Here is an 11141-nt window from a genome sequence, read left to right on the forward strand (position 1 = left end):
TTCCAAACGGAAAAGTAATGAGTAAAATCTGACAACCGTGTCCCTTTAGCGTTACCAAATGGTAAAGCTTCCCGATATTTTTAGGTTGCAATACCAATGGTTAGATCCCTGATAAGGTTTCGATAACATCTTTAACATGGCTCCAACGGCAGTCAGTCGAACATTCCAGTGATAGTATCCACTTTGCCTTTAGGTATGAATTTGGTATTCAGTGGGTGTCTCACAAAAACGTTCTGCAGGTGTATCACTCAACACTCAAATTTCTCTCGGTTTTTGGGTAAGGGTGTCACTCACGAGTTCTGTAAGTATATCCCTTCACACAAATACTGAGCTTCCAAAATGCTTAGTACCTACAAGAAAATCACCTTAGCCACCCTTAAAGGGGGTCACCGGTGGTGCAATGGGAGTTCGTAATTCCCAGTCCCTGCAGACTCATCAGATAAATCCGAATCATGGTCCACAAGTTGCCAACCACTAAGTGGCTTATCCAATTAAGGATCCAGAGTTGTTTGCTCTGGGAGGTTAGACAAAGGCTTAATTATGGCAAAGGCCTAAGTCCTCCTCAATGTCTGTGAAGACACTTTATTCAAGAAAATCATCAACCATAAGTTCACACCGTGAAATGGAATGAACCGTAGTTGCTTCCGTCAATTCTTTCAACAACTTGTGAGCTTTCAATACCAATAATTATTATATGTACCTCACAAGTGTTTCACTCTTCTCAAAAACCAATGTGTTTGCACTCACTCATGCTCACATATTTCTCATTCTGATGTCTCACTAGTTCTTCTCAGAATCTCACTAAGTGTTTAATTCTCAGTGTTTGGCTCACAGTGTTTCTCTCAGCACTCAAAGTATGGTCTTCTGTACCTGCATGAGAAAATCACCATAGCCCCTTCAAGAGAGGTCACTGGCGGTGCAATGGGGTTTCGTAAATCCCCGATCCTCAACCGACTCATCAATAAATTGACTCATAGTCAGAGAGTTGCCGATCTCCTATAAATAGGAAATCAATTCCGATTGGATCCAGATCTGTTCTTATCTGGGGAGGGAGACGAGAATCCTGAAGATTTGGCTATTGAGATCCTCGTTTCCTCCTTACACCTGTAAAGGCATCAACCATCTTATCTACCATAAAATGGTAAATGAAGAAGTTGCTTCTGGAACAAAACCTTTAACCTTACTGTGCACTCTCTTGTATTGTGTCCATAAGATTTTCTGTTTAGGCTCTTCATCAGAGTGATTACTGATGATGTGCTTGACTCAATACAAGATGCTCTGGCTGACGAGCGAATTTCAATGGACTCATCCTGTTGAGAGAATGATTCCAGAGACTGTTTAATTGCCTTTTCAGCTCTATATTCTGTTGAGAGAATACAGATGAGCAACAGTTACCTCAATTTCAAAAAAACAACTTTTCTTCTTGGGAGGTAGAGCTGTGGGTACACTATCCCTCACATCCTTATTTGCTGCAACGAGTACAGTTTCTCCCTCATTGACCTCTAGTCTAATAAGTTCCTTATTACTCCAGGGAAAAGTTGGGATGTGTTCTGAATTTGGTTTTATAGTCTGGGATAAAGATTGTTGGTTTTCAACCTTATGACTATTTAGGAAAGCCAAGAGGCTGATAAAGTACCGAAGAACAGAATGAGATATAAATGCATTTTTGAAAATCGATGATTTTGAATGAAAGCAATTGCATTTAATCTTTTGAGAAAAATGAATCAGTTGTGACTGTAAAATGATTTTCATAAAGAATGACAATCACAACCGATGAAAGAATCGAAGTTTTCCATTAAAAACTGGTTTGAGTACGAGAGTCTGAATCTATGCATAAAAGGTTTAAATGAACTTGTCTTTGAAAAAGACACAGACTCCTGTTTCTCACTACAATTAAAAAAGGAAACAAGAAAATTTATGCGCTACAGTATATAAAGCACTCACCACAATAATTAGTGAAAAGGCCTCATACTAGCACATCGTCAAAACAGACGCTGCAAGTGACAAAGATCACCAAGTACACAAATACAAGATAATCAATGTCTCGTCCTATGACGCTACATGTATAGATGCAAAATATTCTAAGAAATATTTATGAAATAGAGTAGTGGATAGCAATTGTTGAAATCAATTGATAAGAAAATTTCTTTGAAGAAACTCACCACTCCAGAACATAAATATGAGACAGAATAAAGATTATGTTGTCTCCCTTGTACTCAGAATATTAAACACCTAAAATATATTAGCACCAGTGGTTTTAAGAAATATGCAACAATATTTCACCAGTGCCAATACATCACAATCAATTCACAAATAAAACATCAATAAAGCATCAAAAATAGATACCAATTAAATATTTCAAAAATGAATTAATTATGCTTCTATTATTCAATCAAAGTTAATCATGAAACAAATAGCATATAATTGTGGATCACAATTTAACTAAGATAAAATAATAATTACCTACGCAATATCATATAATTATCAGATCATCATATAACAACAAAAATCATGACAATCATACAAAGATATTCGCAAGCCCGAGGGAAAGTTGAGGAAAAGTTCACAAGTCCCTATACATGTTAGCATTAAGTACAAGTAAACTCACACAACTCCTCGCAGAAAATATTAACACTTAATATTAGTGATCTACATATAAGCATGCAAAAATATCACTAACACTAAAAGTATCACAACTATATGTAGTTAGACATGAAATAAAATATCAATTAGTAAATCATCAAATATCCAACACAAATAGTTATGCTTCAAATATATATATACACTAATATAAATGGATTCAGCCTAGAGAGAATCTAAGTAACTCCACAAATACTAGTATATCATGACTAAATTCTAACTAGATTCTAACCACATACCAATTACTGATACAAGTCATAAGTCTAGAAACAAATAAGTCATGCTACAGATTATATACCAATATAAATGAATTCAACCTAGAAAATAATCCTAAGTATGTTCACAAATACAGATATATCACGACTAGATTATGACAAAGTTCTCTACTAGATACCAATTGTTGAAGAGGTATAGATCAAGAAAAATAACATAATTAAGTCATGCTTCATGTCATCCCTAATTATTTAAATCATGAACAAATAAGTCACTTAATTGTCATGCAACACAATTTAAATAATTGAAATAACAAACACTCACGCTAAACCATATAATCACCATCTAAGCATGCAAGGCAATAAACATGGAAATCACATAGAATAGCAAAAAGCACGAGGTACTGGATTTTAAATAAATTCACAAGTCCTATGTATAGACAATTTAATACTCATGAATTCATTCAAGAAATACGATAAACATGCTCATGAAAGAAGTAATACCTTATGTCAACGAGCACTAGATCGAGCAGTAGGTCCTTAGGTTCCAATAGCAAGATCCTTAGGTTCCAGGGAGTAGAGAGTGCTTCACAGAGTTGCTGGAAATGGAGTTATTTCCTTGTTCTTGAAATCTTCTTATTATAACAAGAAATCAACCTCCTTCCACGAATGACAGCTTCATGAGAGAATAAATCCCCTGTCTTTTTGACAATCTGTAAAACAATATCTATATAGTTGTACAGGTTAAGCACAGTATCTTTGAGGTACCATTCCAATAGATTAGGCAATCCCCAAAAATAACTATAAACCTCTTAACAACTAAATGGATATGTTCTCCAAAATCCACTCAGAACCATGAACATTGACATAAAGAAAATATAACATGTGATCATTTTGCAGTTAAGTAAAGTGATAAGTTGAATACCTCTGAGACTTGACATTTCAGTTGATGTACCTTTCTTGTACTGATCAAGTCCAATGGTTGTTGCATAAGTCTTGGCAGGTCTAGAATCTTCCAAAATGCGCATATTCAAAAGATCCTTGACTTCCTTTTATTGCCATCATTCTTTAGGCTAACTAGTAGGCCATAAAGAATTGCAACTTTCCAACAAACTCATCATATCACTAATCTGCATTCACTTAGCAATTATCTTGCACAAGTGACGTTAGTCCACATATAATATAATCATGGTATCACAGCACAGATAGTTGAATTGTTTGTGCCTTGTATCATGAGAGGTAATGATTTGAATACCAAATATGACTCTAGCAAATAGATATTAAAATAATATGCTAGTCAGAAGTCATACCATGTCCGTGACGATCATCAGGTGTTGGATAGCAACTCATAGAGAGCCGGTGAAGAAGGAGAATACAAATTCCGTTGGATCTACAATTGCAAAGTCCTTGAAATTGTATGAATCTTCATCTTCTAGCTCATTGTAATATCCTGAACCAGAGTCTCGGCAATGGGGCTTTAGTTCAATCATGAAGGTCGTTGAGTCCCCTAAGATGTAGAGTCCTGAACTTGAAGATTCTGTTTCCAACATCTTCATAACCTTCTCCTTTGAAGTAACTCTAAGCAACCAAATTTGGCTTGTCCCTCGTAACAGAGCCAAAATTATCCAGTTGGAATCTGAATACCCGACAAGTACTAAGTACTTAATTGTCTTTAGGTCAGGGTATCAGAATCCGCACTATCTACTTTCAAACTGATTGAGATCATCTTGTTGTGCAATCACTCAATCTGAATCCCTCTAAGAGCTTCTGAATCTTCCTCAAATTTCACTTCAAATTGAAACCCAAAGAAGCAACATCTTTTCACAATAGCTCTCCCAGTCTTCACTTCACCATTAGAAACATTTAAGAACTAGAACCCGAGAATGATATAGACTCAAACCCTTTGTCTAAGCAGATACGTTCTTGATATGTCCCGTTCATCTTCAATGTGGTGTTGAGTTTGACTAGTGAATCCACCAAATGCTCCCCCTAAGCTGTTGCTGGGATTTCTTTAATAATCCTTATCCTTGCAAAGAGATTCTTCTTGGATCTGAATCATTATTATACAAATAATATCACCTTTAACAGCTTGGAGCAAAGTGTCGTTCAATATCCCGCCTAGACTTACAATCACCTTCTATATATTGATCAATCATAATCACCCTGTAGACTGTAGACTCCATTGAGTAGCCGAGGAAAGTATTCTTTGATCTTCAAATGCAAGACTTGCAAAGAGGCATTTTCTCCAAACACATACCAAGAGTTAGTGTTTGCTTCTGATTGGCCACTGACAAGAATGGTGTCTTTCTGGATTTATTAATGATCAGGGTTCATCTTGATCAACCTCTATTTGTGATGTCTTGTCCTTCGAACACATACGAACAACACGAAAGAATCTAGAGTAGTCAACGATCATCGCAAAAAGATATCCGATTTTGTTTGCAGACATGACTGATCCGTAGAAATCCATACATATCATCTGAAGCGGCTCAGTAATGTTAATCATATCTTTGCTTCTGTGCGATGTTCCTTCGACTTCCCTATTGACATACCTCATAATCTTCATCCATAATGAATTCCAGATGAGGTAGTCCTCTCACCAATTCTCTTCTTAGTAATAAAAAGAGCTCCTTGTTTTGACATACAAGTTTGAGAGCTTCAAGTGCCATAGCTAATACTCATCTGATGAAGCTTCACTATCAAAACAGCTCACTCCATCTTCAGTTGAAGTTCCATATTAGCTATGAGTAAAATTCACATCCTTCATGATTTAAGATAAAACACTATTCCATGAACTGACATAATATCCTTTGTCAGAGAACCGTCTGATACTAGGAATGTGTGTTTTGACTCCTTGCAAGAAAGATATGCTTCCATGATGACATTCCCGGAAAACAGGCATGTCCCGCAAGAGAATCTTTGTTGTCATCTTTCAAAGATTATTGACGGAACTGCTCACATGATCACATTTGCTAACAGGGTACTTTTTGTGAATCATATGATTTCAGCTACTCAGCAAACAGAGTGCACCAAAAATCATATGGAACATATGTAACCTGCAATCACAAATGGAAAGAGTTCTATGGTCCCCAATCATAACTGGGTCCGGATGGATTAGAGATTTTTCTTTAACAGTGGTAACAACAGAAGCAACCTTAACATGCTAATTCTTATTTAGACATTGCCCTAATGTGATTCTCAAACATGCTTTTCTAAAATCAATGCAAGTACAAAGACATGCATTCATGACATGAAAAAGCAGACATGATGTTGAATACACATGGCAAACAATCAAAGATAAGACAAGAGCAAGATAGGCAGTTATGCAATTCAGAAGATTCAGTACTCTCTACTTAAACCAATTAACACAAGTGCAACAGGTATCAAGTAGAATTACATATATTCAATAATCTTCTAAGAGCATAAGGATCTGATTCCAATCTATTGTTATATTGCATTATACTATCTCTATTACCTAAGTCAGTTTTAGATCTAACATGAAGTTCTAAAAGTTCTACTGACACAAAGTAGACATTCCATCATAGAACAAATGAATTCCTTAACAAACAATTCGGATAAATAAGCAAATCTAGTTGTACTAGGGAATCTGAAAGTAAGTGTTTTAACAAAGTTATATATGCTAGGATCATAACTCCTAAAACTAAGAGTCGTGTTCCAAAGGAAAGCTTCTAATCTCACCATTGCAAATAATTAAATCCTAAATATTCATACACATGTTAAGAATCTGCTAAAGACACATGCACAAGATTATCATCAATCCTAGTTACCAGAACAGTCATCTAGCATACTAGTTCAACATTATCTATTGTGATGCTATCATGCTTGTGCTTGTGTGTTAAACAATTCTACTCAGAGATTTATAACATGCTTTGAATATAAAGAAATATGTATTGCATAGTTAGAAAGAATTCTTACCTGAGAAGTGCGAAGTGAGTCATCTTCAGAGAATGCTAGGATAGCCAGATAACCATAATCATCCTTCTCATCAGCAACTGATCCAGCTCACACCTTTCCTAAAATAGCATAAGAATTTGTTGTGATGTTTCTTTCAAAACATCCACTTGAATTTTAGACAATCCCTATCATCCTTGTTTGTCGAGGCTTCAAATATATATAGCAACCCTTCTTTACTAAAGATACCAATCAATATTGTGTGTACTGACCAACTCAGTTTTCAAACAACCTGTCGAACTGAATGAAGAGTCTCCACTTGAAACCAATGGATTCCATCTGAATCTGACATGACTAAACCTCTCAGACAGTGTTATGCTAATCCTTGAAGTTATGTCCTCACATTCTTCAAAAGTGTTAACTTTCGTCGACTTGAGCTTCCTCAAATTCAGCAGTTACAAACTCTTCTGTTCAATCCTAAGGTTCTGACATAAATGCACGAAACTGATTTGGTGCGGTAGTAACTCGATAATTATATCCTTAAACCTCCACTGTTCTCTGTCTTTGATCTCAGTTGATTCCAGATAAATTTAGCATTTATACAATTCACTATGTAATTGTATATCCCTGAATCACTAAGTTAGATTGAAATCCCTTGAAGATTCGTCCGTAAAAACTTCTCTTTTCCTACTACCAGTGGTGCCATTCAAAGTTGACATTCCGAGCCCTGAAAAGATGCTTCATTGTAGATGTAGCAAATTCCCATCCTGATCTGGTGATCTGATAATCAAGTAGGAGTAATTACTCAAATCAAGGCCTGAAGTACCTTCTTCAAAATTCACTGTCAGTAGTGTCCAATCAGTCTTCAATAGAATTTTCGTCGAATCACAATCAGCTTTGTCGAACATAGAAAACTGCTTCTAATAATCCTTTGAGAAATCAATTGGATTGGGTCATCAATGTACTTCCATTACCGGTTCTGAGAATCTGGTATTTGAAAACCCGGTGTTTGTCTTGTAATCTGTCAGCCTGATCTGTCTCAACTAAATATCAATCTGATTTGTCTTGGAGTAGAATAATCAAAAAGGTTACGGGACACTTGATTATTTAAACTAAGTTTAAATTATAAAGAAAATAAATTTAAAAATAAGTTTTAAAAGATGAAAGAAATAAAGTATAAAATAAACTTAGTTAAATCTATAAAGTAAATTTAATTATATTTAAAAAATAAATTCAAATAAATTCATAATAAACTGAACAAGTTTAGAACAAATTTATTTCAAATTCATTTAGTAAATATATTAAAATTTATTAGATAAATTTAATTTTTGAAAATATTCAAGTGTCTCGTCTCCGATTAAATCATAGCTTCCAGAACAAATGAAATAGAACCCTTGAACTTGAACTTATATCCATAATCAGTTAAATCCTCTTAAATTTATATTCAAGATTTTAACTTAAATTTAAATCATAAACTATACAAATTTAAATAATAAATTTATAAAAATTTATGATAAGCTTGGTAAAGTCTAAGAGTGAACTTTACAAGTCTAAAATAAATTTACACAAATTTAATAATTGAATTTAGTAAAGTTTATAAAGTAAATTTAATTAAGTTTATAAGATAAATTTAATTAATTCATAATAAACTCAATTAATAAGTTTAAAATAAATTAAGTCAAATTTATAAAATAAACTTATTAAAATTTAAAGTATAAAATTATAAGTCCCGGTCCAAAGTTCAGTATCTAACAGATAATCCTTGCTTAGGCCTACGGACAAATTCAGCAACACAAACCGGAAGAACATTTCCCCTAATCAAATATCAAAAGCTAGGTTCTTGATTTTCCGTACGATAAGGATCCTGATTTGTATATCAATCAACCTGCGCTCTGATGCCAATTGTTAGGTCCAAAGTATCGTAGAAGGGGGGGTTGAATACGATACTCACTACAATTTAAAATTCTTTCGAATCTTGCGGATAAATAAATTGCAGTCCTGTAATGGGTTTCGTGTTCCGGATATTTATTGGGTCGGTTTCTGAGGATATGAAAATATTAAACCAACACACAATATTTTCCAAGGTATATCTGTATATTGATAAATATCTCGAAGGTGCTATAAATCCAAACCCGAAGGTTGGCTGCAGAGACTACAATACACTCTACACACAAACGCCTATCAAAACAGATCTTCTATCTAAGCTCTCGTATGTGTGTAGTGTGTGCCCTTTACAAAGTGTGTAATGTGGGTAGTTGTAGTTGTGTGTTCAAAATGAAACACAAAGCCCCTATTTATAGACTTGGGATTCAACACTCAGCTGGTGCTTGTTCTTGGCGCAAGGAAGCTTTCAACCAATCAGAACAAAGCTTCCTCGTTCCTTGTATAACTTCCTTGCTCCAATCTACCTTGCTCCTCCTTCAACTTGCGCCAAAACAATTCAGAAGAATTGTTTAAATAAATCAAACGGCGCAAGGAAGAAATTAAACGAGAATTCCTTCCTCGTTCCAGTTGAAACAATTCAAGAGAATTGTTATTATACAAATTGGCGCAAGGAACAAAAATTGTTTCCTTGTTCCATTTTGGCGCAAGGAACAAAATTGTTTCCTTGTTCCATTTTGGCGCAAGGAGAAATGGCTGGCTGATGAATTTGGAGCAAGGAAGAATTATAATAAATAATTCTTTCCTTGTTCCACTCTTGGCGCAAGGAAGAATTATAAATAATAATTTCTTCCTTGTTCCATTCTTGGCGCAAGGAAAAATTATAAATAATAATTTCTTCCTTGTTCCATTCTTGGCGCAAGGAAGAATTAAAATAATTAATTCCTTCCTTGTTCCATTCCTTCCTTGTTCTTTTCTAGCTTGCTCCATTTCTTCCTTGTTCCTCTCTAGCTTGCTCCATTTCTTCCTTGTTCCTCCTTCAACTTGCGCCAAAACAATTCAAATGAATTGTTTAATTGTTTATGCATGAATGTGTGGCGCAAGTAAGGTGAAATAGCCAGTACTTCCTTCCTTGTTCCAACCAAATCAATTCAAAAGAATTGATTAAGTTGTTTTAAGAAATCTCGGCGCAAGGAAGCCTTTTGGTGGAACCAAAAGCTTCCTTGTTCCTTCTTGAAAGGCATGTGGCGCCAGGAAGAGTTTTGGCTCCATTTCTTCCTTGTTCTAACTTAGAACAATCTAGCACACTTATATATATACATATATGTTACACATATATACATATAAGTGTTTACTAGTTAATTTGGAGGTCGCTTTGCCTTGACTTGATTAAGTTATTCTTGATTGAATCCTTCGAATCCAATTCACACGTACTGACGTCTTGTGCACTGGTCTGGTTCACGAACGACTAATACAGAATTGATTCTCCGTCTTCTTTTCTTGACAACGTACTTAATCAGTCACACCAGACTTGAGTATTGCTTCAATTTGTTGATTATAAATAACCAACCAAGATATCCTGAAATATCTTGCTTCAGGGGTTGCACTGAAATCTTTCGAGTACTTGGACAACATCTTCATTGCTTCCACAATCTTGAATACTTCAATCTTTATTCTTCACTGAGGCATGAACATATTAATGAACTTCTTCCAGTGAACTTATTCCTTCAAGACTGTAGATGGCTTCTTCAACCTTTGTCTTCGTATCTTCCGATTTCGGTGCAGGCGTAGTGTTATTTACTTGTCCTGTTCTATTGTTGAGTTATCATCCCTATGTAACAGATAGTGTTGTCTTTACATTTAGACTTACAATGTGCTTTTTATATAAGCCTCTTGTCGTTTAATCAAAAAGTAAATCTAGCCTATTTTAATAGAGGTAAATAGTAAGGGGTCCGAATTTCAATTACCTCTATTATTTGTGAAATTCGGACCCTCTATTATTTGCGAAAACAAATAGACTAGATTTAGTTTTTGATGATATTTTTTTTTTAAATTTTTGTTTAATTAAGTTATCCCCAAGTCAAAATGATTTTATATATCGAATGATTTTAAATTTTTAGTGACATGTGTATTAGGTACTTAAAAATATACACTATTTTAAAAATAAAAAATAAATATCATGTGATATTTATTATATAATACATAAATTTATCTATTGATTAAAATATATAAATTTTAATTATTTTGTTTGGAAAAATTGATCAAAAAAATTTAAAAAAATATTATCAAAAATTAAATCTAGTCTATTTTAATATGTAACTTTCTATTTTCTAAAATAATAAATACATATTTTCAAATAGTTAGTAAAAAATTAGTCAATTTAACACCTCAAAAAGCAAAAGGACATGTAAATTGAGACGGGGGAGAATTTTAACGAAGGTAGCGGAATTTAACGGAGGGGGTGCGTATCGTTCCTGAGATGTAAAAATAGGTGGT

This window comes from Daucus carota, chromosome 5, assembly GCF_001625215.2.
Source record: "Daucus carota subsp. sativus chromosome 5, DH1 v3.0, whole genome shotgun sequence".
Lineage (NCBI taxonomy): Eukaryota > Viridiplantae > Streptophyta > Magnoliopsida > Apiales > Apiaceae > Daucus > Daucus carota.